Raw genomic sequence first — 24,947 nt, forward strand, 5'->3', positions numbered from 1 at the left:
GCCAACGGCTTGCCAGGTACCTCTTGGGGGGAGGGCGGGGAGAGCAGTTATTAAAGAAAATATATCAATGGTTCTCAGGGATAACAGATACTTTTTAGAATCATCAAGAAAGTTTCTAAAATATATAGATGGCTTACTACACCTGTGGAGTCTCTGATTTGCTAGGTTCTAGATGACAATGGAGTATATATGTTTTGAAAGCCTCAGAGGTAATTCTGATGCACAAAATATTAAGAGCCACTGAGGTACACATTGGCAATCAATTCCTAGAGAATGTGCTCAGAGAGTCCTCCAGGGTGTCAAATTTTTGCAGATTGCTTTAAGAAAACTCCCAGAAGAATTCCAAAATTGGAATTAAAGCATTTCAAAACACATCAGGATGCCAGTCTGACAAAAAAAAAACAAAAACAAAAAACAAAAAACAGCTATGGAGTAACAAACCAGAGATAATCTCTCCCTCACCTGGAAAAACAGGAAAAGCCAGGATGTAACACTGCAGGGGTGGGGGGTGGGGGTGGGGGGAATCCATACCAAGGAAAAGAAGCAAAAGAAAATAAATCCTGATGGTAACTATCCTTGTTTCTGTTAACATGACAAATAGGTAATTTTTTATTCTTTTTCAGTATGCAGATATTTAAACAACATAGGTTTTAAGGAATGTAGGTATTTCTCAAACATTTTGAGGACGTGTTACTTTTATAGTGTCTTAAGCTTCGTGTATTGCCAATCCGATCCTTGTTCTGTCACTTATTAACTGCTTACTTCTTTTGAACCTCAGTTTCTTCTGTTACAAAAAGCAGGGTAAGATTTAAGTAGTAAAGGGGAACGTTCTCCAGTGAATCAAACTGGCCCACACATTCGTACAGAAGAGTGGTAACTTGCTGGGAAGGGAGGAGGAAAGCGGTGGGCAAATCAGTAGTGTGGATGGGAAGAGGCACTTGGTGGGGAAGATGGAAATGCATTCTGTGATCGTGCAGAGTCAAAAGTATAGACAAAAAATAAATAAGTATGCAAATTAAAAAACCATGTAAACCACTTAAGACCTTAACTTTCTGGTTTATGCTAATGGCTGGGCCATTCCACCAGCCATGCCTCAGTCCCTGGCACGGAGTTAGAGTGACAAGACACAGCAGAGAGTGGGAAATGGAAATGTTTGCAAACAACTTAAGAACATCAATCAGACAGATGCTCAGATTTCACCAGAAGGAGTTACCTGAGCAGCCAGACAAATCAAAATGCTAAATGGGTCCTAGAGAACTTCAGTATGAAACACATCTGTTATACCTCTCAAACATACAAGTATCCATGAAGCTTGGACCAAAGACCACAAAGGGATAAAGGAGCTGGTACAGATGGTTAAAATACAGCAATTGGTGCTGAGCTTTGGGGTCAATGCAAAATTGTTTTCATCCTGATTTGTATCACACAGGTCGGGTGTGGAGAAAATTATTCCAACACATACTAAAAATTCAAAAGCTGTTCTATGTTCCTTATCACATTATTTATTAAGTAACCAATTGCCCTGTAAATCAAACCGTTACCCTTCTGTCTTGCTAAACATTTTTTTTTCTCCTCATTTAAGCGTATTTTTTCACTGCTTTTTTAAAAGGGGAGGAAGGGTCAGGGATCGGGGGAAGGAGAGAGATGAAGGAGCTGGGAGAGGAAAATCAATGTGAGAAACACCAGTCGCTTGCCTCCCATAAGGCACCCCAACCAGGGATCAAACCCACAACCTAGGCGTGTCCCGTGACCAGGAATTGAACCTGCAACCTTTCAATGCTTGGACGACACTCCAACCAACTTAGGCACACTGGCCAGAGTTTGCTAAACACTTTTTCTTAAATAAACAAGGAGACCAGTCTATAGTATTATGATTTTAAATACTCTTGCTAGCCCTTCCTGATACATTAACAACCCTCATTTGTAATGCTACCTTCTGACTGCATTTAGCCCCAAAAACTACAGTACACATTTATTTTTTCTTGTCTGTCATAGAACACAGAGAACAAGGATCACTGTCCTCTCCATAATAGTCCCCTAATACATAGAGAGAGCCAGCCTTTGAGGCAGCCCCTCAACAAACTGCAAACCCATGAAAGCACATAGGGAGAAAGCCTTGATCTTTTGCTTTATTTGTGACCTCTGTTGGAAAGCTGGTACAGTTCAGGCGTCTATGCTTCCCTGCAGCTATTAAAAAGTAGTGTTTCATACATATTATGCCGAACATCTCTATGGTATTGGGGTCATCTATTGTACTTAGCACCTCTTTCCTAGGAACTGTCTCTCTCTCCATCTGCATAATAAAATCCAGATCTGCTGTCCTAATAGAATGTCACCTCAACGACTAGTTCTAGGAGTAGCTGCCTATGCAAGCTGAGCTAAGAAAACTATTTTTAAAAAAAAATTGAGAGCAGCCTCTCTCTTATTGTTCTGTTATTTAATGTTTCTCATTATATGAGATGAACCCATGTGGAGTAAGAAGCTGAAGAAGTAGCAACATTCAAGTAAGTCCCTGGTTCCAGCTGCCTGAGGTCCTCTGAACCCCCGCTCCTCCCAAGGCTTTGCTGTTCAGGTCCTCTTCTGACTCTGTGAGACACCCCCATGAGTTTTCTGTTGTTGTTGCAGTCAGCCAGAGTCTGTTACATACATGCTAAAGAACCTTAACTTATACTTAACAGTTGAGCTTTCTGTCATGTTTAGATGGAAAATACACTACATAGGAATCATTTAGTCTCATTTTATTTTAATCTTCTAGAAGTACTTCCAACCATCCAACCAAGTGTGTTAGCACTGCTCAACATTATTTGCCTACTCTAAAAACTTAAACTCTAAGGCCAGACATCCTAGCATTGTATCCCAGCTCAACTCCTGTAGTGGATTCTGTGACACACCACCCAAATGTCCCTTCAGAACTGAAGGATTTATTCCCTAGTGGTTGGGAGTGTTGTCAGCAACTTCCCTCCAGAAATTGTCTTCTACTGAAGAGAACTGACTTACCCAGGGTCATAACCCCTTTCCAGGGACAACTTGCATAATACAAAGGCCCATAACCCTCATCCCAATTCTGGAAAACCGTACAGGGCCATCTTTGCTCCAGAACTCCCCAAGGTGTAGAACAGAGCTATTGTGGCTGCATCATACCCAATCGCACTTTTCCTTCTGCCTGATCCTGCTTTCTTCTCTGCCCCTTGGGTGTTGACCCTGGGAGCGCTCCGTAAATCATTTGCTGAATGCGAATCTCCATGCCAGAAACAGTTCCTTGGGGAACCCAAATCACTTGCTGCAATATCTTGCAAGTCACTCAATTTCTCTGTACCTCAGTTTCCTCACCTATAAAATGGGAGATGATGATATGACCCACTTCACAGTAACATCATAGAGATTAAGCAAGTTACCACATGTAAAGTACACTATATGGTATGTGCTATTTAACTCTCAGTTGCTCATATATTAACCACACAGTAGTGAACAGACTCTCATTTCATTTAATACCACTTAAATTGATGATTAAGATTAGACAAGTTTCCAAGGGACCCTAACTTTGAACACAAACAAGTTCAGGTTGCTAAAGTCCCTGAATCAAACATTTCCCTTCTGACTTGGTTCATTAAGAGTCCAAGTACATAGGCCTTTAGGGCTCACAGAAGATTCATCTCTTGTCTGGAGCTTGTGCCTCAGAAAGGGCAATGGGGGTTAGCTGTGGAGCCTGATTTTTGCCAATCTGTTGTTTTTGTAAATGGTGTTTTGTACTTGCGCCCAGAGGTGCTGGTGATGAGTGCGTTGCTATAAAACTAGACATAAAACATGTGAAATGAAGCCTCAATCATAAATAGAAAAATTGTAGCAGCCGGTTGGACTTTATGGCTCTAATTTTTCTTCAATTGACACATACCGTTGCTCCTGGCATCGCTCAGAGTGGGGTATGCAAATCAAAGGTAAATATGTGCCCAGGTGATTAAATTAAGTTCTACAGTGAGGACAATATTGATAACGAGGCACTAACCATAATTCTTGATGAAGAGATAAATTTTATTTTTATTATTCTGATGTGAAAGATAAGTAATATAATCTACACCTGCATCCACCTAGAAAATTATTAATTGAATATTCAGATGAAAGTTTCATATTGACTTAAGGCAAAAAATGGAAATGAAGGTTCTGGACTATCAGAATTTGCCTTCTGTTTAAATTAACGTTTTCATTGGCTAAGAGTCCTGATGTAACAAGGGGTGTGAAGTGAGAGGAGATGGGATATCAAAGTATGCTATTTGGTCACGGCTTTGAGAAGATTTTGTTCTAGGCTAAGACTTTGTCTTTTAAGTATCCCCATAAAAAAAAAAAAAAAGTCTAGTGGTGTGAGATCTGGTGAACATGCAGGGTATTCTACAAAACCCCTTCATCCAATCCACCTGTTTGGCAAGATCTCATTAAGGTAGGATCAAACATCGTGATGGTAGTGGGGGGGGGGCCCATCTTGCTATTCGTGATGTTTGCGAGTCCATTGCTTCACATTGTCAGCAATGCCTGGACCAGAACAGACATCAGTTTGAAAACAGGCCTTGACAAAACAATTAAATAATGTTTGTAGATTCTATTGCATTTTGAAAATAAAATGTATTTTAATAAACACCTACTTTATAATTATTTTAAGTGTGTATACATTTTTGGGACACCCTGTATATGAAGGAAAAGAATCTTCTGTAACATTTCATATCACATTGTTATATTTTAAAGGGAATTATATTAAATAAATATTAGGTAATGAAGAGATAAATACTTTTCACTTGTGAAATAAAATGTTAGTCAAATAATGTCTTATGCTTTGAGAATGTGAGTTTATTAGTTACCTCTGTTTATTCCCTTGATAAAAACTCAAATTTAAATTAACTAAAATTAAACTGATATAAAAACAATAAATAAAACAAATAAAAAAGAAACATTGATAATCCATTATAGAGGAAACACTAAGGTATCTTTCTATTACCTTTGAAAAGGTGATCAAAACCAATGCTGACGAAAAGGTAAGAAAAATCCTCCAGCTATGTCAGAAAGTACAGTCATCGCCACACAGGAGCAGTTAATAGAATCAGACCAACGGTAAGAAATTTCAGAAAATGTCAATAAAGTATCCTCTCTGGAGGAAGGGTTTGCTCTGAATTAAAACCCCTATCTTTTGTAAAAGATGTTGGGAAGATGAGTAGGAGAAGGAGAAGGACTCCATGGGATGCAGGGACAAAGAAGACTCAAGCTGAGTAATGAAATAAGTCTGGGGACAAATATCTTCAAGCACAGAAGAACAAATAATCTCTCTGAAGGGAATTTCTTCTTACACATACTTAGGCCAGGAAAATGCAGCCCATTCTCCAAAACGTAGTAAAGAATGGGACAACCTCAATACAACAATACCACACTAAACATGGGGTGAAAGAATAGCAAAATTTAGCAGACAAAAAATGTCTCCCAGGGAAAGGTTAGCACAGAATAGATCAGATAGTGACTGGGTATTTTGTTATACACTTTTTTGAAGTTAGTTTTCTTTAAAGAGTAAGCCCATAAAGCAGAAATGCAGAAACTCAGAGAACAGATTATGAGAGGACAAGAAGAAATGGTGAGAAAAAGAAATAAGATTAATTAAATATTGTGAGAATGTGCAGGAAAAAAAGTTAAAAGGAAAACAAGCATTATATAAATGAGGACAAAATAAAAATAAGAAAGAATAAATATTGTGGATGGAAATGGGTTTACACCAATTATTGATATTAGAAAAGCAACAGAATAAGACAAATAAGTAAAGAACTTTAAAAAGAAAGAGAAATAAATTGGGAAATGAAAGAAAAAGCAGGCAAATGAGTTCCACCATAAAAATAATTGTTGCCTTAAAAGAACAGCAGATCAGGACAAATTTTTGAAATTATAGTTCAAGAAAATTTTCTTGAAATAAAAGACTTATCTTTACATGATAAAAGAGCATATCATGTGCCTGAGAAAACTGACCAAGAGCATTCAGGACTGAGATCATTGTAGTGAAATTATTGGACTTTAAAGATTAAAAGAGAGTCAATACAATTACTATCAAGATACCAATGCCCTATTTCACAGAACTAGGACAAATATTCCAAAAATTTACATGAACCCACAAAAGATCCCAAATAGCCACAGAAATCTTGAGAAAAAACAAAGTTGGAGGAATCACATTACCTGATATGAAACTATACTACATGGCCATAGTAATTAAAACAACATGGTACTGGCATAAAAACAGACATGTAGCCCAGAAATAAACCAATGCCTTTATGATCAATTGGTATTTGACAAAGGAGGCAAGAATATACAATGGGGTAAAGACAGTCTGTTCAATAAACAGTGTTGGGAAAATTGGAGAGATACATGCAGAAAAATAAAACTAGACCACCTTCTTACACCACACACAAGAATAAACTCAAAAAGGATTAAAGAATTAAATGTGTGTTGTGAACCATAAAAATCCTAGAAGAAAACCTAAGCAGTAAAATTTCAGACATTTTTCATAATGATATTTTTTCTGATATATTTCCTTGAGCAAGGGAAACAAAAAAAATAAACAAATGGGACTACATCACACTAAAAAGTATTTGCACATCAAAGAAAATCATCAACAAAATGAAAAGACAACCCACTGAATGGGATAACATGCTTGCCAATAATACATCTGATATCCAAAATTCATAAAGAACTTATAAAACTCAACACCAAAAAAACAAACAGAACAATTTTTTAAATGGGAAAAGGACCTAATAGACACTTCCCCAAAGAGGACATAAAGATGGCCAATACACATATGAAAAGATGTTCTACACCACTAATCACAAAGAAAAGACTATTAAAACACCTGTCACAATGGCTATCATCAATTCTACAAATAATGAGTGTTGGCGAGTATCTGGAGAAAAGAGAATCCTGTACATTCTTGGAAGGAATGCAGATTGGTGCAGCCATGGTGGAAAACAGTATGGAGTAACCTCAAAAAATTAAAAATGGAACTGCCTTATGACCCTGCAATTCCGCTCCTCGGAATATTCTCAAAGAAACCCAAAACACTAGTTTAAAAGAATATAAGCACCCCTCTGTTCATTGTAGCATTATTTACAATAGCCAAGATTTGGAAATAGCCCAAGTGCCCATAAACAGATGATTGAATAAAAAAACTGTGATATATTTACACAATGGAATACTTCTCAGTTTTAAAAAGGAAGGAAATATTGCTTTTTGCAACCAGACAGATGGACCTGGAGAGTATCACACTAAGTAAAGTAAGTCAGTCATAGGAAAACAAATGCCACATGATTTCACTTATGTGTGGAATCTAATGAACAAAATAAACTAACAAGCAAAATAGAAACAGACACATAGACACAAAGAACAAATTGAGAGCTGTCAGAGGAAAGCAGGTTGGGAGCTGGGTGAAAAGGCAAAGGGATTAAGCAAAAGTAAAAAAGAAAAACTCATAAACACAGACAACAGTATGGTGATTACCACAGGGAAAGGGGGATAGGGAGAGGTAGAAGAGGGTAAAGGTGGGATAAATGGTGATAGAAGGAGACTTGACTTTTGGTGGTAAACATACAATAGCAGATGATGTATTATAGAATTATAAACTTGAAACCTGTATGATTTTATTAAGCAATGTCACCCCCAATAAATTCAATAAAAATTTTTTGAAAGATTAAAATAAATCATCATATTTGTCAGGCAAGACAATGAAGACATAAAAGAAACTCGCTGGGATCAGATCTTCTTCCATCTTCATTCAAAGCAAGACAGGAGAGCATTCCCTGTAAGATCCTCAAGGGGGAAGAGTGTGAGCAAAAGATTTTATAACCAGTAGCTGCCTTTCAATAGAGGCTGCAGAAAAAGTGTTGCACGCAGCATAACTCAGGAATATTTTTCTCATGAGCCCTTTTTGAGGAAATGTAACAAATTCCAGCCATCTGAGAGATGACTCGGAAAACCATAGCAAAATGACTGATAGTGTAAGTTAAATGTATTTAACTGTAAGACTAAGATTAAAATAAATGTGAGGATTACAGGAACATCAGATCATAAATATTAAATATGTAAGCAATTGCCTACATAGTTATAATCCCTAAAGAAACACATGTATCTAGAAAGAGATCCTCAAGAATTTTATTACAGCATCATTTATAATAGCCAAAAAAACTGAAACAACCTAACTATCAATGAAATTTTAAATGCATGCAAAATTGTATTATATAATGCTCATGGATAAATATATAGTTAAAATCAAGACTGGCAACAAAAGTTTCAGGGCTTAGTGCAAAATGAAAATGCGGAGCTGTAACATAATATTTTACAAGTGCTGTCTTGACCCAATATTTTTTTAATAAGCACATTTTTATTAGTCTTTTAGTTAATTAGAAGTGATTCAAAAACCAGTTTCTTAAGACTCCCCACAAAACACAAATATGTAAATTACTCATAATTCTTACACAGACTGAAAACCCAGAGAATTACTGGATTAAAAATACACAAAAAGTATATTTTAAATTATCTCCCCTGGGTACCAAGACCCAGTTTTTAAGTCATGACTGAAAACCCCAATTTCCCTTCACTGGCAGTTTGCAAAACCCCTTCTCCGACCACTTCCCTTGTCAGACTCTTACTCTCAAGAGCCACTATGTACAAACCCCAACTGCATCCCTTATCTGTACCCCACACTCTGGGGCCAGCTAGCAGACAACTGAGGACGGCTCCTTCTCCCTGGAGCCTATGAAATTATTTAAATTAATCAATCCACAGGGACCCCAGGAAACCTAACTAATCTCACTGGCTTGACATACGTAAGTTTTTACATTAAGTAGATCCAGCCTGCCGGTACTCTGTCCTGGGGACAGTTCTCTGCGTGGCCCTGTGTGGCACCTCGCTCTCATTTGCAGCTATAAATTACAGAGAGTTCTGCCTGTCATCTCTCCAAGTGTCAGTGTGTTGTGACCCACCATCAGAAGAATCTTAAGTCTTACCAACAGGAGTCACATGTCTTGTTCCAAAATTATTAACATGTCAAAATGACAATAGCAGAGCATTAAACCAACCCCAGGCCCTTCTGAACTGGGCCCTGTGCAACTATATAGGTTACATGCCCAGAAAACTGGCCTCGGTTAAGCTTTGAAACACATGTGACTCATAAACACTAAATTCAAAATAGTATTCACTTCTAGAGCAAGAAAGAGAATTAGACCAGCCAGGAGAATTAAGAGGTGGGGAGTTGCTGTACAGACTCTCAGTCATGCCAGTTGAAAAAGTTCTAAGGATCTGCTTCACAGCCTGTTGCTTATGATTAACAAAATTGTACTGTGCATTAATATTCCATAAGCTTAGATCTCATGTGACCTGCCTGCACCACAATGAAAAAAAGTCCACCCTGGAAATTGTGTTCATCCCTAAGCTTTAGTTTACCCAACATTTAAATGATACTAATGATAATTGGGTGCATTTTTAACATTACAGTCAGAATTAAAGAATGCATGTTAATCATTTAATACAGTATTAATATTTACCATTGGTATTATTATCATCACATCATTGAAAAGCATAGCCCTGGCTGGTTTAGCTCAGTGGATTGAGCGTCGGCCTGCGAGCTAAGTGTCGCTGGTTCGATCTTCCAGTCAGGGTACATCAGAGAAGGAAAACTCTGACTCCAAAAAACCTCCGCTGCCTTGCGGCATACCTCTTCAGGGGAAAGGCTAAGGGAGTAAACCCCGACAGAAAATCCGGAGCCGGAGTCCCTAAGGCGGTTTGACGTTGTAGTCAACACCGGCAACTCCTGCGGCGCACCTGAAGCCAAGCTGTATTGACTCCGTCTTTCCCTTGGACCCTTCAGTTGCGAAGAGAGGGGGGGTCTGCTGCATGGGCAACAGCAGACCCTCCATATTACCCTGCCCAGGCTCTGTAGCTTCAGCGTCATCACAAGATGTCGATTCAACACGGGAGGAGACAGATACCATGTCACTACCGAGTCGAACTGCACAGCCATTCTCAGCGGTGCAGATAGACTCTTAAGAAGCTACACCATCGTCTCTCGAGACGGACGGCTGCCGACGACGACGATTGAAAAGCACAAAAAAGGAGAAGTTTCACAAACAAAATCAAGAAAGTAAAAATATACCTTAATGTAATATGAAGTATAACAAAGGATGAACCAAAATATATTACAAATATCCTCCAAAAATGTTAAGGAAAATACATTTATGTGTATACAGGCTTGTCTTTGAACCTTTCCCTTTTCTAGCATAAAAAGGAAATCAAGATTTCTTTGTTTAATAGGTCTATTACCTATTAATATTTTAAAATCTTTTTCTTTTTTAACAACAATATTAACTGTCACCTAAAAACTTAAGAACATTCATCAGTGTCAAGATTTGAGAACAACATAGGTAAGACTTGCTTTATTAAAATAAAAAATGGGGGCCAAGATTTAGTACAATAACTGCCCTCTGTTTTTCTGTAACTCACTATTCTTTAGTAAATGTATGTAGGAAGAATGTTAGACAGCTCACTTAATATTGCTGGTCACATGTCTGGCGACAATGAGCAGGAATGACTACCTGGCAAATTGTAGAGATGGGTCTCAGAAGCCGCAATCCCATCAGGAGCACATGGCTCTCCAGTGATTCCATTTCTGGAGGGTGGAAGTCAGCTTGGGAATGAGGTGTCTCTGTTTGCCCCGCGGACCCTCCCCACACCCTGCCCTTCTCCAGGGCTCCATGACCTGCCTAGGCTATGTCACAAGGCTCCCTTGCCCTATCACATCTGCCTCCAGATTGCTTTAGCCAAGTAGGGAACAGTGGCAGGGGACTGAAAGAGAGTAACAGTCAGGTCGGGTATTTCTGCCCCTGGCTCCCACCCTCTTAATCTGCAGTGGACAGCCTGACTTCTGGGCCTGAGGCTGAGGCTCTTTAGGCAGACCTCTCCTTAGAGCATCCTGCTCCGGTTCCAGGCACCACTCCCTGTCCTTCCTGCCCAGCAGCGGACCTGGGCCCCCTGCAATGGCTAGCTTTCCTTAAGTCCCGCCCACACCTTAATTAGATTCTTCTCAAATCACCCAACTTGAAGGTCCCATTGATGTCCTTCTGGGACAGGGGGAAGAGAGAAAGAAAAGTGCAATATCAAAATAAGGAAGAGGAACATGCGTAAACATTGTGTCCCTTCAGCCACTGAGCCACAAAGCCACACAGCCCTCCTCAGCCACACAGACCTCTTCCCCACAATCATTCTCTAATGAAAAAAAAACAAACAAACAGGTAGCCCTGGCCAGGTGGCTCAGTTGATTGGAGTGTTGACCCATACACCAAAAGGTTGTGGATTTGATCCCTGGTCAGGGCAACCAATTGATGTTTCCCTCTCTCTCTCTTTCTTTATCCCCCTCCTCTCTCTTTGAAATCAATAAACATATCCTCAGGTGAATATTTTTAAAAAGAATAAAAATAAGTAAATGAAATATGCTACATTATTATGAATACCATAAATCTAATTAATTCATGCTTCTGAAACCAGTGTATTTTGCAGAATACTTTTGTTGAGCCTTCAAATAATTTAGTCATTTACAAGCCCACTCCCAAAACATGTAAGCAGCTTAAAACAGATATTAGTCACTCTAAAAGAAACACAGAAACTGAGCCCTAAACAATTAAATGATATGGCATTCATTTCACAAGAGGCTAGAAGCCCCACTTGGGAGATTTAAACTCCCATATGGATTCTAAATGGTTTCAATGACATTTCCATCTCAACAGAACTGCTACCGACAAGCTTTATTATGCCTGATTTAACACCTTTGTTAGTTCACTAACGGAAATGATGGCTTTCACTGCCTGACCACCTAGGCTGCCGAAGGAGAGGTGAATTGAAATTAATAGCATCCTACACTGGAAAAGTTTGCTGCCCTGTCATTCTCACTCCCAATTAAGTACTCTGCGTCAAGGGGAGACTTCCAGAAGGAAGTTTGTTCCAGAATTTTTCATCTTCTTCCTTTCCAAATAGAACCCAGGGTGCCCCCCTGTGTATAAGGTGGAAATAAATCCCTCCTATTGCCATTATTACCAAAATAAGTTTATGTATGAGAGCTTATTTTTTGACAAAAATATATAATATTAGTAACAGTTTTTAAGCACAAATATGCTTAATAAATTGTCAAGTCCTTGGCAACATTTTTCAACGCAAATTATGTATTGTTTATAGCTGGTGTTGAGGGAATCTCAGAAATGGGAACAAGTCCAAAACACAAGCCTCATTTTATTCTAAACTAAAATTAAAGGCCCAAATATCTAAATGACTTTCATATCCTGTAAATAACTATAATTTGAGATTTTAAATTGTTAACAGAATGTTCAAACAATTGAAAACATATCACAAAGTGTACAAACCTTCTCTGTGGATATCAAGGATTTTCTGTCATCAGGGCCTTTACCTAAATCAATTTGCCTGAAATAACTGTCTTCCAGAGAACCTCTGAGTTTTGGGGTTTTTTTTTCCCATGAGTCATAAAGTTCTCTATTTTCAAAGGGTCTATGAGACAAACCCAGTTAACAAGATGCAAAGAACTCCATCTCTTGTCAATGAAGATTTGATTAAGGTAAGGCAATTAAGCAGAATTTCCAAGAGAATTCCTATATAAATGTTCAGGTTATTTAAAGTAACTTACCCATTTACCTCCTGGGGGAGCCATCCATCCATCACCTTTCTAAAATTACAATTTTGGAAAACTAGGAGCACCAACAACATAATTTGTTTGTCAGTGGAAATATTGATCACCAGTTGTATTTTTATAGTTGGGAAGCAATTAGATGCAAAGTTGGAGAATAAATTGTCTGATTTTTTTTTTTTTTTGCGAGGATTTAACTTACTTATGTATGCCTACATTCTTTTCTATTTGTTGTGTTCTACTGTCCTCCAATGGATATTCTCGATAGCACCAGTATTGCAGAATCTATCTGAATCTCAGAGTCACCGGGAGGCTGAACGGTACAAAAGCTTTGGGAGCAAACACTCTCTGAAAAGAACCCAGTCTGAGCTGAACCCAAGTAACATGGCACATCCAAATATCATTCTCCTTAATAGATGATGAGTTCCAGAGTCATTCAAGTTTAATACCATTATCTCCCCTCTTTTATTACATTACTTGAAAATAACAGACCCATATCAATGAAAGTTGTTGAAAAATGTACAAAGAGTATGATTGGTAACTGGAATTTAGAGGTGTGTGCTACAGTGTTAGACTTTGGATGTCAGGTAAGACACAATCAAGAGTCTTTTATTAGCCTGGAGGACATTAGGAAGTACTCTAGAGCACATGAAGTTTGATTCAACATCAGCTTATTATGCAAAAGAAGAAAAGATAAAGAAAAAATATGACTTAACATGAATGAACAGATCAGTGTGAACTATTGAGAAGTCTGATTCAGCAATATATTTTAAAGAACAGTGCCTTTGTATTCTCATGACCACAATTAGGAAGTAGTTTCAATAGAAAGCCCAAGTAATTATAATGAAACCCAGAGCTATTGTAAACTGGTTGTGTCCGGGGGGACCTAGCAACCACATGCCCAAATTTTCTCGTTATTTCTATTTTAAATAAGCCCACCTATTCTCACAACAGGTGTTCAATCTTATATTAGATCAAGTGTGTTAATTTTTAACCAGAAAGTACTGTTACTCAAACGGTGGGTGGAATGAAGGGGATACATTAAAACAAAAAACAAAAAAACTTGAGTCTATTGGCTATATAAGAATAACTCCTTGAGCAGATAAGAATGTGGACTATGCTCCACTTCCCCTCTTGAGCTAGAGAACAGCTAAAAGAAGATGCTGATAGTTCACACATGTATATCTATTCCCCTAATTCAATTACTGGAGCATTTAAAATAGCCATATAGCACTATGATCATCTATAGGGACAATATAATGGGTGTGACTTTCTCACTTACCCATCCATTTCATGGGAATTGCGAAGATCTGTTATTGTACCTGCAAAATAGGAGATCTGAAAAATGTCTTAACATTGCATGGCATCCAGATATATTCATAAAATGATGGCTCATAGTCCTCAAGGAATTCCAATAATTAAATGTTAATTTCATACTGTGAATACTATATTCTGAGTTGAACTCAAATAATACTCTTGGTACACCTTAAATGCAAGCAAGGAATAACTCTCTGTAAGTTGAATGCAAATGCTAAAGTGTATGAACTTGCATGTACTTCCCTGTGGGAACCTAATTAGAGCTCTAAATACAGTGCTATGAGTTTCACTGAGCTGTCTCACCTTGGTTTATTCCACAGTGTTTACGGACAAACATAAATTATAGAGCACAGAAGAGCATGTGAAAAAGTACATACGTGCAAGTGTGCACATGTGAGTGAATATGAATATGGAAATAGTTGTATGACTAACAACCTGAGACTTTCAGAACGTAGCAACCCCTGAGAGAAAATTCAGTTTTTGATGTCTGTGTAAAATAACGGCAGAAATAGAAGAATAACCGGTATTTCCCAAGTGTACTATACCAATACCTGTCGTTGGCAGTCGTCCGTCTCGAGAGACGATGGCGTAGCTTCTTGAGAGTCTATCTGCACCGCCGAGAATGGCTGTGCAGTCCGACTCGGGAGTGACAATCCCTGCCGCACTTGTTACAGGTGAAGGCAGATGGCCGTTGTTGCTGCTGTTGACGCTGCTTCCGCCTCGATCTTTTCTGGACCGCCTCCTCGTTGCGCGCAGCCTCTGCGCGTGACGTACCTTGCCTGACCGCGAGCCTCCAGGCTAGGCGGTCGTCTGCTTGAACTTCCCATGTGTTGAGATTGATGGAGCATTGTGTCATGTCCTTTTTGCAGATGTCTTTGAACCGCAGTTTTAGGCGCTCTGTCATCCTCTTGCCTTCTGCTAGCTGGCCGTAGAGGAGGTCTTTGGGAATACGGCCTGCATCCATTCCTTTGACATGGCCGAGCCACCTGAGGCGTCTCTCACTAAGAACTGCATGCAAACTGCTCATGTTGGCTCGCTTCAGCACCTCGGTGTTGGGAACCTTATCCTGCCAGGCGACATGCAGGACGCGTCGCAGGCACCTCATGTGGAAACTGTTGAGTTTCCTTTCGTGCCTTGCGTAGGTGGTCCACGTCTCGCTGCCATAGAGGAGAGTGCTGAGTACGCAGGCTTGGTAGATGCGCAGTCTGGTTTTCTCAGTGAGGCTGGAATTGTTCCACGCTCGCCGGTTCAGTCTGGCCATAACTGTGGCTGCCCTGGCGATTCTCCGGTTGACCTCCAAGTCAACTGACAGAGAGCTCGAGATGGTGGACCCGAGGTAAGTGAAGTCGTTGACAACCTCCAGGGTGTATCCGTCGATGGTGATGCATGGGGGAGTCCCCGTGCCTTGAGCCATAACGTTCGTCTTCGTCAGGCTGATGGCTAGTCCGAACTCCTTGCATGCGTGGGAAAGGCAAGTGACTAGCTGCTGGAGTCCCTCTTCGGAGTGTGATGTCAAGGCTGCGTCGTCGGCGAAGAGCATCTCACGGATGAGCACCTCTTTGACTTTGGACTTTCTCCTGAAAGTATGCTAGTAGTCATTTCTTAGAAGGGTCTATGATCAAATGAGTTTGGGAAACTTGAAATTAAATGAAAGTAAACATTTATTTCACAGCTGGTTTCGCAAAACCATTTCATGTAGTAATGTGCCTTGTGTCTCTCCAAGGTGTGATACAATGTGAAATGTTTCCTGATCTTTCACCCAAAATTGCCATTAACATGTGGCATAATACAGTCTTGGAAAACATATAATGGAAGATTTCTGCTATTTCTTTGAAGGACATAATACTCTGCAACTGCTGGATTTTGCTCATTTTGTTTTACATTGTTTTGGTTCACCTTTTGAAATTTATATCCTCCAACATAAAATTAGCTTCCATTGTTTTCTTTTTGTTTTCGAGAGATCGAAACAATATATCGCTTTTACAAGCAATATGTTATCTTTATTCTTTCCCAATAAGAGATATACAGAGCATTTGTTTATTTGTTAGTTTATTTTTTTATTATAAAATTTCCAGGCATGTAAGAAGGTCTAAAGATGATATTCTGAATACTTGTGGAAGTACTAGCTTTGAGAAATTAAATAGCACAATAAATCTGAGTGTTCCTGGTCTTCTTTTATTCCTCATGCACTGAATGTAAGAGTTAGCATCTCTTGAATTTCGAAACTTCTAATGCCAATCTTTGACTTTGTGAGTCTTTTGTGTGAATGGTATGGTACTGCATATGTCCCTCTGAACTCTTTTTTCTCCCACCTTCATCTTGTGTTTGCAAGTTATGTTAATGCTTTCAAGGAAACCATGATTGAAAAACAAACTTGGGGTGACTGGCAAACTCATACTTGCTGATTTGGGAGTCTTTCCATTATTAAGGCTTAATTATGGCCTAATATGTGGTCAATTATCATAAATGTCCCCTTTGTTCCTGACACGTGTCTATTCTCCAATTTTTCAATGCTGTTCTCCAATTTTCAATGCTTTTATCTATTATAAGCTCACATACTTGTTTTGCCTACTTATTTCTCAGTTCCTAAAAAAGTTGTTTTAATATAATCTGCATCCAAGTACATTCAATTGCCTTGACTCACTTTGTCAATTTCTTTTGTAATTATTTCCTTTTTGCTTTATGTCCATTTTGGCTTGTTTTTAGGCACAAAGTAATTTAGAATTATCGTGTTATGTATTCTTAGGGAATGAAAGTATTAAATTATGTTACAGGCTCCACTTTAGCAATGTCTTTCTCTTTTTTTAAACCTTTAAGTATATTTTGTTTGATAATAATATAGCTATACCTATGTTTAACAAACTGATTTTTAAACATATTTCTGGGTTCTTATGTGTTACAAGTCTCTTTAAACAATACAGCTAGGATATTTTAACACAATCTGAAAATATCTGCCTTGAACTGATCAATTACTTATATTTCTCATGGAGTTGTACTTTTTCCTAATAGTTACTTTTCGCTTTCAATTTATCCTGCTTTTTCTTCTTTTCTAATATTAGAGTGACTTATTTGGGAATGATTGAAATATTTTTACTTTGTGTTTTCTGTACTGACTTGGAAGTTATAGCTAATTCTATTGTTTTCTTTTTTTAAAGATTTTATTTATTTCCTTTTAGAGAGAGGGAAAAAGGAGAGAGAAAAAGATGGAGAGAAACATCAGTGTGTAAGAGATATCTTGACCGATTTTACCTCTCGCATGCCCCCCAAACGGGGACCTGTCCTGTAACGCAGGCATGTGTCCAGACTGGGAATTGAACCGGTGACCTTTTGCTTCACAGGGTGGCGCCCATTCCACTGAAACACACCAGCCAGGCTTCTGTTTTCATCTTAATAGTCGTTTTTAAACATTTCACATGTTTAACAAATTCTAAAGTTAATATATATGTATGTTCCTTCTGAGCAATTCAGTATGCTTTAATTTCCATTAGTTCCTTCCCTTTTTATTCATTAGTAATTCAGCACATTGGGTTTACACCCCTGCTAGCTGCCAGCTCTTTTCTGGGATGTCTCCAGGTGCAGCAGCCTGTTGGTTAGGGCTTTGTGCCCACTCCACCTCACAGTGTTTCACAGCTGACTGGTGAGGCTGGTGGCCAGGGCAGACATGGAGAAAGTGCACCTGCCTCGGGCTTCCAAGAGAAGCTGAAAAGGTCCCCTGAGGAGGTGGGCCACGTCCAGGAAGGAGCCGGGTGGCTCCCGTACTGACTTTGAGCAGGACCTGGCCCCTGGGACAACAGTGGGGCAGGCGCCAAAGCTCCCACAGAGCCAGTGGCCAGACACGGTGATGTCAGGCAGGTGGGGCCTCAGTGGTATGGGACAAAGGCCTCATGGAGGGCAAGGCAGGTGCCAAACACTTGCTACACAGAGATGCAGGTCCCAGGTGCTAGAAGGTCATGATGGGATTGGCCATTCAGGGAGGCCCCGCCCCTTCTTCTGTGACCTCTCAAGGTCCATTGATGTTTCCATGGAGACATCAGAAGGTCCTGGCTGAAGTCAGTTCAGTGCATGCTAGAACCCCAGAGGAGGAGGAAGCAAAGGAGAGACTCTCCCTGTTTCCACTCTTATTTGAGTTCGTTTGGCGCACAACTGCCTCTACATGGGCAATTTCCTTTCTCGGATTCGCTTGTTCTTCTGCCGCCTCCGCCGTAGCCACCATCCCTTGCCTGGTGGCCATCACCCTGTCACCCGTGATTATGGCCCACCTGGCTGGGACCACCCTGCTGTCAGCCATTTCCACCCACTATTTCATTTCTGTCATGCTCCTGGTCCATCTGCCTTCGGCCTTGTCCCAAGAGGGCGGTGTCCTCTCCCACAGACTGTGCGCTTCCCTCTGGAAGTCCACCGGTTGGTGAAATGGAAGGACCCCCCGAAGAAGCCTGTGCTTCCTGCTTGTACATCCAGGAGGTCTGGAAGCTTGAGACCGGGCCCTATTCATCATTCAGGTCGCAGATCTTCTGGCCTGCGCTCACCACCTGAGCAGGCAGTCAAGGCTGAGGAGCTGGGACCCCCTATAATCGTCCCACTTCCTTTCCCAAAGGAGGTGGTGGTGAAGGTCTGGGAAGAGTCCCCAAAAGGCACGGCACACAAGACCAGCCAGGTAGAGGGAAAAGGGCAGGATCATGGGGACAGCCCCCACAGCAGTGGGCATCTGCCCAGCACTCCAGATTCAGTATGTGTAGGTAAGGACAAGCAATCCAGCAGCAGTTCTCCCCCGGCCTCTGCCAGCAGGAGGCCCCGCAAAAGAAAGCAGTCTGGGCCGCTCTTGCTTCCACTGCCACCACTGCGGTGGGATCGAGGTGAGCTGCCCCCGCCTGCTAAACTTCCTTGCCTTGCTATGGACCCAAAGCTGCACACCATGGAAAGATCTGAGGGTCCAAGGAAAAAGACTGCGGGGGACAAGACACAGGTCGCTCAGCCTGCTGCTTCTCTGCCTCCACCTGCCTCGGTGCCTGCAGGAACCCTTCCCCTGGCCACTCAAATGGGGCAGGCCCCTGTTACCATCACTGCCAGAGCATCTACACGTTTGACCTCTCGGCCCGCTTTACAGGATGATGACACCGAAATGGACACGACTCCTCCGTACTATGCCACCACAGTCGTATCATCTCCAGGTGGCAGTGTAAGATCCATGGCAGTTCACCAAATCCCTGCCATGGACCCCGAGGAGCCTATGGACACCACTCCTGCTCCATAGGAAAACCACTGCCCCCTGTCCTTGCCCTTCCTAATTCTGACCACATACCACCCAGTGGCAACATTCCCTTGGCTAAAGTCACCACCTCTTTTCTTAACTGGGGATCCATCTGGCCACAGCATGGCTGCTGCAGGAGGAGGAACATCCACAACCTCATTGCAGAGTATAACACCTTCCCCATGATCACAGGCACTAGTGTTCACGCTTGCCACCAGCGCACCTGCAGTCCACCTGGCGTACAAGATCTCCGACACTTGCAACAGCCACCACCATGGAGAATACAGGTATGTCATGAGACATGTCTCTTTCCACCTTCTGTCAGACCACTGGGGGCATTTCTGGCTGCGTCACAGTCATTATTGTTGCAAGTCTTAGCATCATCCCTGTGTTTAGACACACTTGTAGCTGCACTGTATTTCAAACCTGGAACCTACCTGTGCTGAATCTAGGTGATGCTATGGCAGGTTACAACTTCCCTCCCATGATGGGAGGGCGTGTTCTTCCCACTTTGCATTAGTACAACGGGGGCCCACCTGGCCATGGTGGCTGATTTTTTTAATGACAAAGTCAATAGAGTAATAATTTGTGGTATAATCAGTAGCTTCTAATTCTTTTGATTTGTCCAAAGTTTGTTTAGAGGAAGGTTGTGATGCTTTGGTCATGAGTTCAATCTCTTAGGTCCTGCTTTCGGTTTAGAAATTATTGATGAGATAGTTTGATCTTTTATTTATTCAATTACTGGGAAGTTCTGTCACACAGAATCATCTTTGAATACCTATTTGTCTGTTTATTTTTTAGACAAAAGCATTTCAAGTTGTACCAACAACATTTTTAAAACCCATAAAATTGTACAATGGAATGTGTTGCTTCTTTGGATGATATCTTTCTTGGAATATATAGTTTTATAGCAAATGTCCTATAAGAAAATAGTTTCAATAAGACCGTTAAGTAATCTAAGTTTTAGTGAACATAAGCCATAACCTCTGATTTTAGTGATATTAGTTACATTTGCAAATATAAATTTATGAACTTTTCTCATGAAAGTCAAATTTTGAGTATTGTAAGCTGATAAGGTTTGATTAGTCTCTTTGTGTTCTAGGCAGTAGGTTATGGAGCTTAGGCCATTCTGGGAAAGGAACTGTCTCTAGGGAGAAATTTAGTTTCACTTACACGGGAAATTTCATAGAGAAGAACTTGTTATTCCAATGAAGATTTTGTTTAGTAGTAGTGCATCATAAAACCGGGGGAGTGTTGTTTACCTAGAAGTTAAACTTTAGGAGCTGGCTTAATGTTTATGAGTAAACAAAGATGTACTTTTCTTTGTGTTTTCTCTATTTTGTTACTCCTTTAACATGTTATCTGAATTCCTCTTAGTGGGTTTTTTTTCCCTTTCAAAAAATGTTCTGTTATCCTATTACAGTTGTCCCAATTTTCCCCTCTTTGCCCTCCTGTGCCGAGCCCACCTCTGCTCCACAGTCAATCCCCACCCTGTTGTCCCTGTCCGTGCGTCATTCACATGTGTTCTTTGACAAGTCCCCTCCCCTTCTTTCCACCATTATCCCCCTCCCCTCTCCCCTCTGACTGTTCCATGTTTTCATGTCTCTGGTTCTGCTGTGCTCATTCGTTTGTTTTTGCTAATTAGGTTCCTCTGATGGGTGAGATGGTATTTGTCTTTCATTGAATCGCTTATTTCACGTAGCGTATACTCTCCAGTCACATACATGCTGTTGCAAATGTTAGGAGTTCTTTCTTTCTGCTGCATAGTGTTCCACTGTGTAAATGTACCACAGTTTTTTGATCCACTCATTTACTGATGGCCCCTCAGGCTGTTTCCAGCATTTGGCTATTGTCAATAATGCTGCTCTGGACATAGGGGTGCATAAGTTCTTTTGAATTGGTGTTTCAGGATTCTTCGGGTATAATCCCAGTAGTGGAATGTCTGGGTCAAAAGGCAGTTCCATTTTTTGTTTTTCGAGGAAATTCCACGCTATTTTTGACAGTGGTTGCACCAGTCTGCATTCCTGCCAGCCGTGCACTAGGGTTCCCTTTTGTCCACATTCTCGCCAGCACTTGTTTGTTGATTTATTAATGGTGGCCATTCTGACATGTGTGAGGCACTTTCTCATTGTGATTTTAATTTGCATTTATCTGATGGCTAGTGATGTTGAACATCCTTTCATATGCCTATGGTCCCTCTGTATGTCCTCCTTGGAGAAGTATCTGTTTCCCAATAGTTCTGGTATGTGTGAATTTATTTATTAATTATTATTTTAAAGTACATTTTATTGTACCCTGGCTGGTTTGGCTCAGTGGATTGAGCGGCGGCCTGCGAGCTAAGTGTCGCTGGTTCGATCTTCCAGTCAGGGCACATCAGAGAAGGAAAACTCTGATTCCAAAAAACCTCCGCTGCCTTGCGGCATACCTCTTCAGGGGAAAGGCTAAGGGAGTAAACCCCGACAGAAAATCCGGAGCCGGAGTCCCTAAGGCGGTTTGATGTTGTAGTCAACACCGGCAACTCCTGCGGCGCACCTGAAGCCAAGCTGTATTGACTCCGTCTTTCCCTTGGACCCTTCAGCTGCGAAGAGAGGGGGGGTCTGCTGCATGGGCAACAGCTGGCCCTCCATATCACCCTGCCCAGGCTTTGTAGCTTCACTGGAGAGGACACTCCAGCGTCATCGCAAGATGTCGACTCAACACGGGAGGAGACAGATACCAGTTATAAGCTCATCCGATTGGCGAAGCAAACGAGCGCCAGGGGTCTCCTCTGACGGTGGGAGAGGTCATCGCACCTCACTGGACAGCTACCGCCCGCCTCAAGCTGGGCAGCCCCCAGCCAATTAGGTGCCGTCTCGCCATGGCTCGCCTGCCCCACTGGGTGCGTGGGGATCAGAGAGGCGTCTCTCGAAAAGTGGGCCACAAAACACTCGCACCAGGCAATTCCAAGCAAAAAACAAGAAAGAAGCCTCCAGCTCTTCGCCTCGCTAGCTGGAACATCAGGACCATGTGTCCCGGACTTACTGCAGACCTTCCATGGATCAATGATGCCAGGAAAACCGCCGTCATCAACAGGGAACTGGCACGACTAAACATCGACATTGCGGCTCTACAGGAGACCCGGTTGGCCGACAACGGAACTATCAGAGAAACCAACTACACCTTCTACTGGCAAGGGAAGTCTCCGGACCAACCAAGACAGCATGGTGTTGGGTTCGCTGTGAAGAACACGCTTGTTAACTCCATAGAGCCACCCACAGGAGGCACAGAGAGATTACTTACCCTCCGATTTTCAACAATTTTCGGCCCAGTCAGCATTCTTAGCGCGTACGCCCCAACCCTCTGCGCCACCACCGAAGAGAAAGAACAGTTCTACCATGCACTGGACGAAGCGTTTTCCAAGATCCCCAGAAGTAACGCTCTTTATCTCCTTGGAGACTTCAACGCAAGAGTAGGAGCCGACCACATGGCTTGGCCCACCTGCCTCGGAAACTTTGGGAGAGGAAAGATCAATGAGAATGGTCAGCGACTGCTTGAGCTTTCGTGTCACCACGGCCTGTGCGTGACAAACACATTCTTCAAGTGCAAAGAGATCCACCAGGTGTCATGGAGGCACCCCCGCTCCCGCCACTGGCACCAGCTTGACCTCGTCATCACCAGAAGAACGGATATTGGCAGCACCCTCCTCACCCGCAGCTACCACAGTGCAGACTGCGACATGGACCATGCCCTCGTGGTAAGCAAGGTGCGCATAATGCCGAAGAGGTTGCACCACTCCAAGATGAAGGGTCGCCCACGCATCAACACCAGTTGTACCAGCAACCCAGTTAAGACCCAGCAATTCATCAACAGGATGGAAGATGCACTCGGCGAGGGAATGGCGGCAGACGACATCATCGAATCCAATTGGTCACGTCTCCGCGACGCCATATACAACTCCGCCATTATTGCTTACGGGAAGAAAGAGCGGAAGAATGCTGACTGGTATGAGGCTCACTGGGAAGAAATGGAACCCGTGATCGAGGCTAAGAGGAAGGCCCTACTGGCTTACAAGGCCACGCCCACTCCCAGTACACTTCAAGCTCTACGGGCTGCCAGGAACAAAATCCAGAAGACCGCCCGCCACTGTGCCAACCCCTATTGGCTAAACCTGTGCAGAAGCATCCAGGAAGCTGCCGATATAGGCAACGCACGAGGAATGTATGAGGGTATCAAGAAGGCAACAGGCCCAATCCCCTCCAAGATCGCCCCCCTTAAGTCCAAGACAGGTGAGGTCATCACTGACCAGGAACAGCAAATGCGGCGGTGGACCGAGCACTACCTCGAGCTGTATGCGACGAGGAACACCGTAACAGACACTGCTCTTAATGCCATCCCAGACCTACCAGTCATGGAGGAGCTAGACACCCCACCTACTGCGGCAGAGCTCGGCAAAGCCATCGACCGCCTCGCTTGCGGGAAAGCACCAGGAAGCGACGGAATCCCTCCAGAAATCCTAAAGAGCGGGAAACCAGTCCTGCTACAGCCGCTCCACCATCTACTCTGTCTCTGCTGGAAGGAGGGTTACATCCCCCAGGATATGAGAGACGCCAACATTATCACCATGTACAAGAACAAAGGAGACCGCAGCGACTGCAACAACTACCGGGGCATCTCTCTCCTCAGCGTCGTCGGCAAAGTATTCGCCCGGGTCGCTCTTACCCGCCTGCAGACCCTTGCTTCCCGCGTCTACCCAGAGTCCCAGTGTGGCTTCAGAGCTGGCCGATCAACAGTGGACATGATCTTCTCCCTACGCCAGCTGCAGGAGAAGTGTCACGAGCAGCATAAACCACTCTACCTCACCTTTATCGACCTCACGAAGGCGTTTGATCTGGTCAGTCGAAGCGGACTCTTCAGCTTGCTACGGAAGATTGGCTGTCCACCACATCTGCTTGCTGTGGTCATGTCCTTTCACGACAACATGCACAGCACGGTGTCCTACAACGGCGCAACCTCTGAGGCCTTCCCAGTCAGCAGCGGAGTAAAGCAGGGCTGCGTCCTCGCGCCTACGCTGTTCGGAATCTTCTTCTCCATGCTCCTCCAATACGCCTTTAAAGGACTGCAGCGAGGGTGTCTTCATTCACACCAGATCCGATGGCAAGCTCTACAACCTGGCCCGTCTACGAGCCAAGACCAAAGACCAATACCTGTAGTTGTACATTTTCTATCACCAAGATGGTTGAGGTGCTGCTCCTTCTGTGAGGTGGTACCCATCATACATGCAGAGCAGTTTACATGCATTATTGCTCCAGCTCTAGGAGGCTCAGAGGCAGGCACTTGAGCTCACAGTTCTGGTGCAACCATCACTCACTCAGGCATTATCTTGCTCTTCTGGTGAGGTTCTTGGTGTCCAGAAGCTTATAGCTATGGAGGATATAGCTGATCTTTCTGCAAAGTATGTTAACTACATGGACTTCCTTCTCTATCCTGTAGATAGAAACCTTATTTCACTCATCCAGGAGCTGCCTCTATTCTCCATCCATCTGAATCTAGTATTTTCATTTGTCAATGCAATGACCACAGAGTAATTTAAACAAAGCTAAAATCTGTCTCTAAATTTTACTATGAAATTTCCCACCTCCTGTGATGATCGTACTCATTCTGGTGACTCAATAATTACACATTTCAGAAGCCATTAGAAAAACTGCA

Source organism: Furipterus horrens, unplaced genomic scaffold (assembly GCF_987537825.1).
Source record: "Furipterus horrens unplaced genomic scaffold, mFurHor1.1.pri manual_scaffold_7, whole genome shotgun sequence".
Lineage (NCBI taxonomy): Eukaryota > Metazoa > Chordata > Mammalia > Chiroptera > Furipteridae > Furipterus > Furipterus horrens.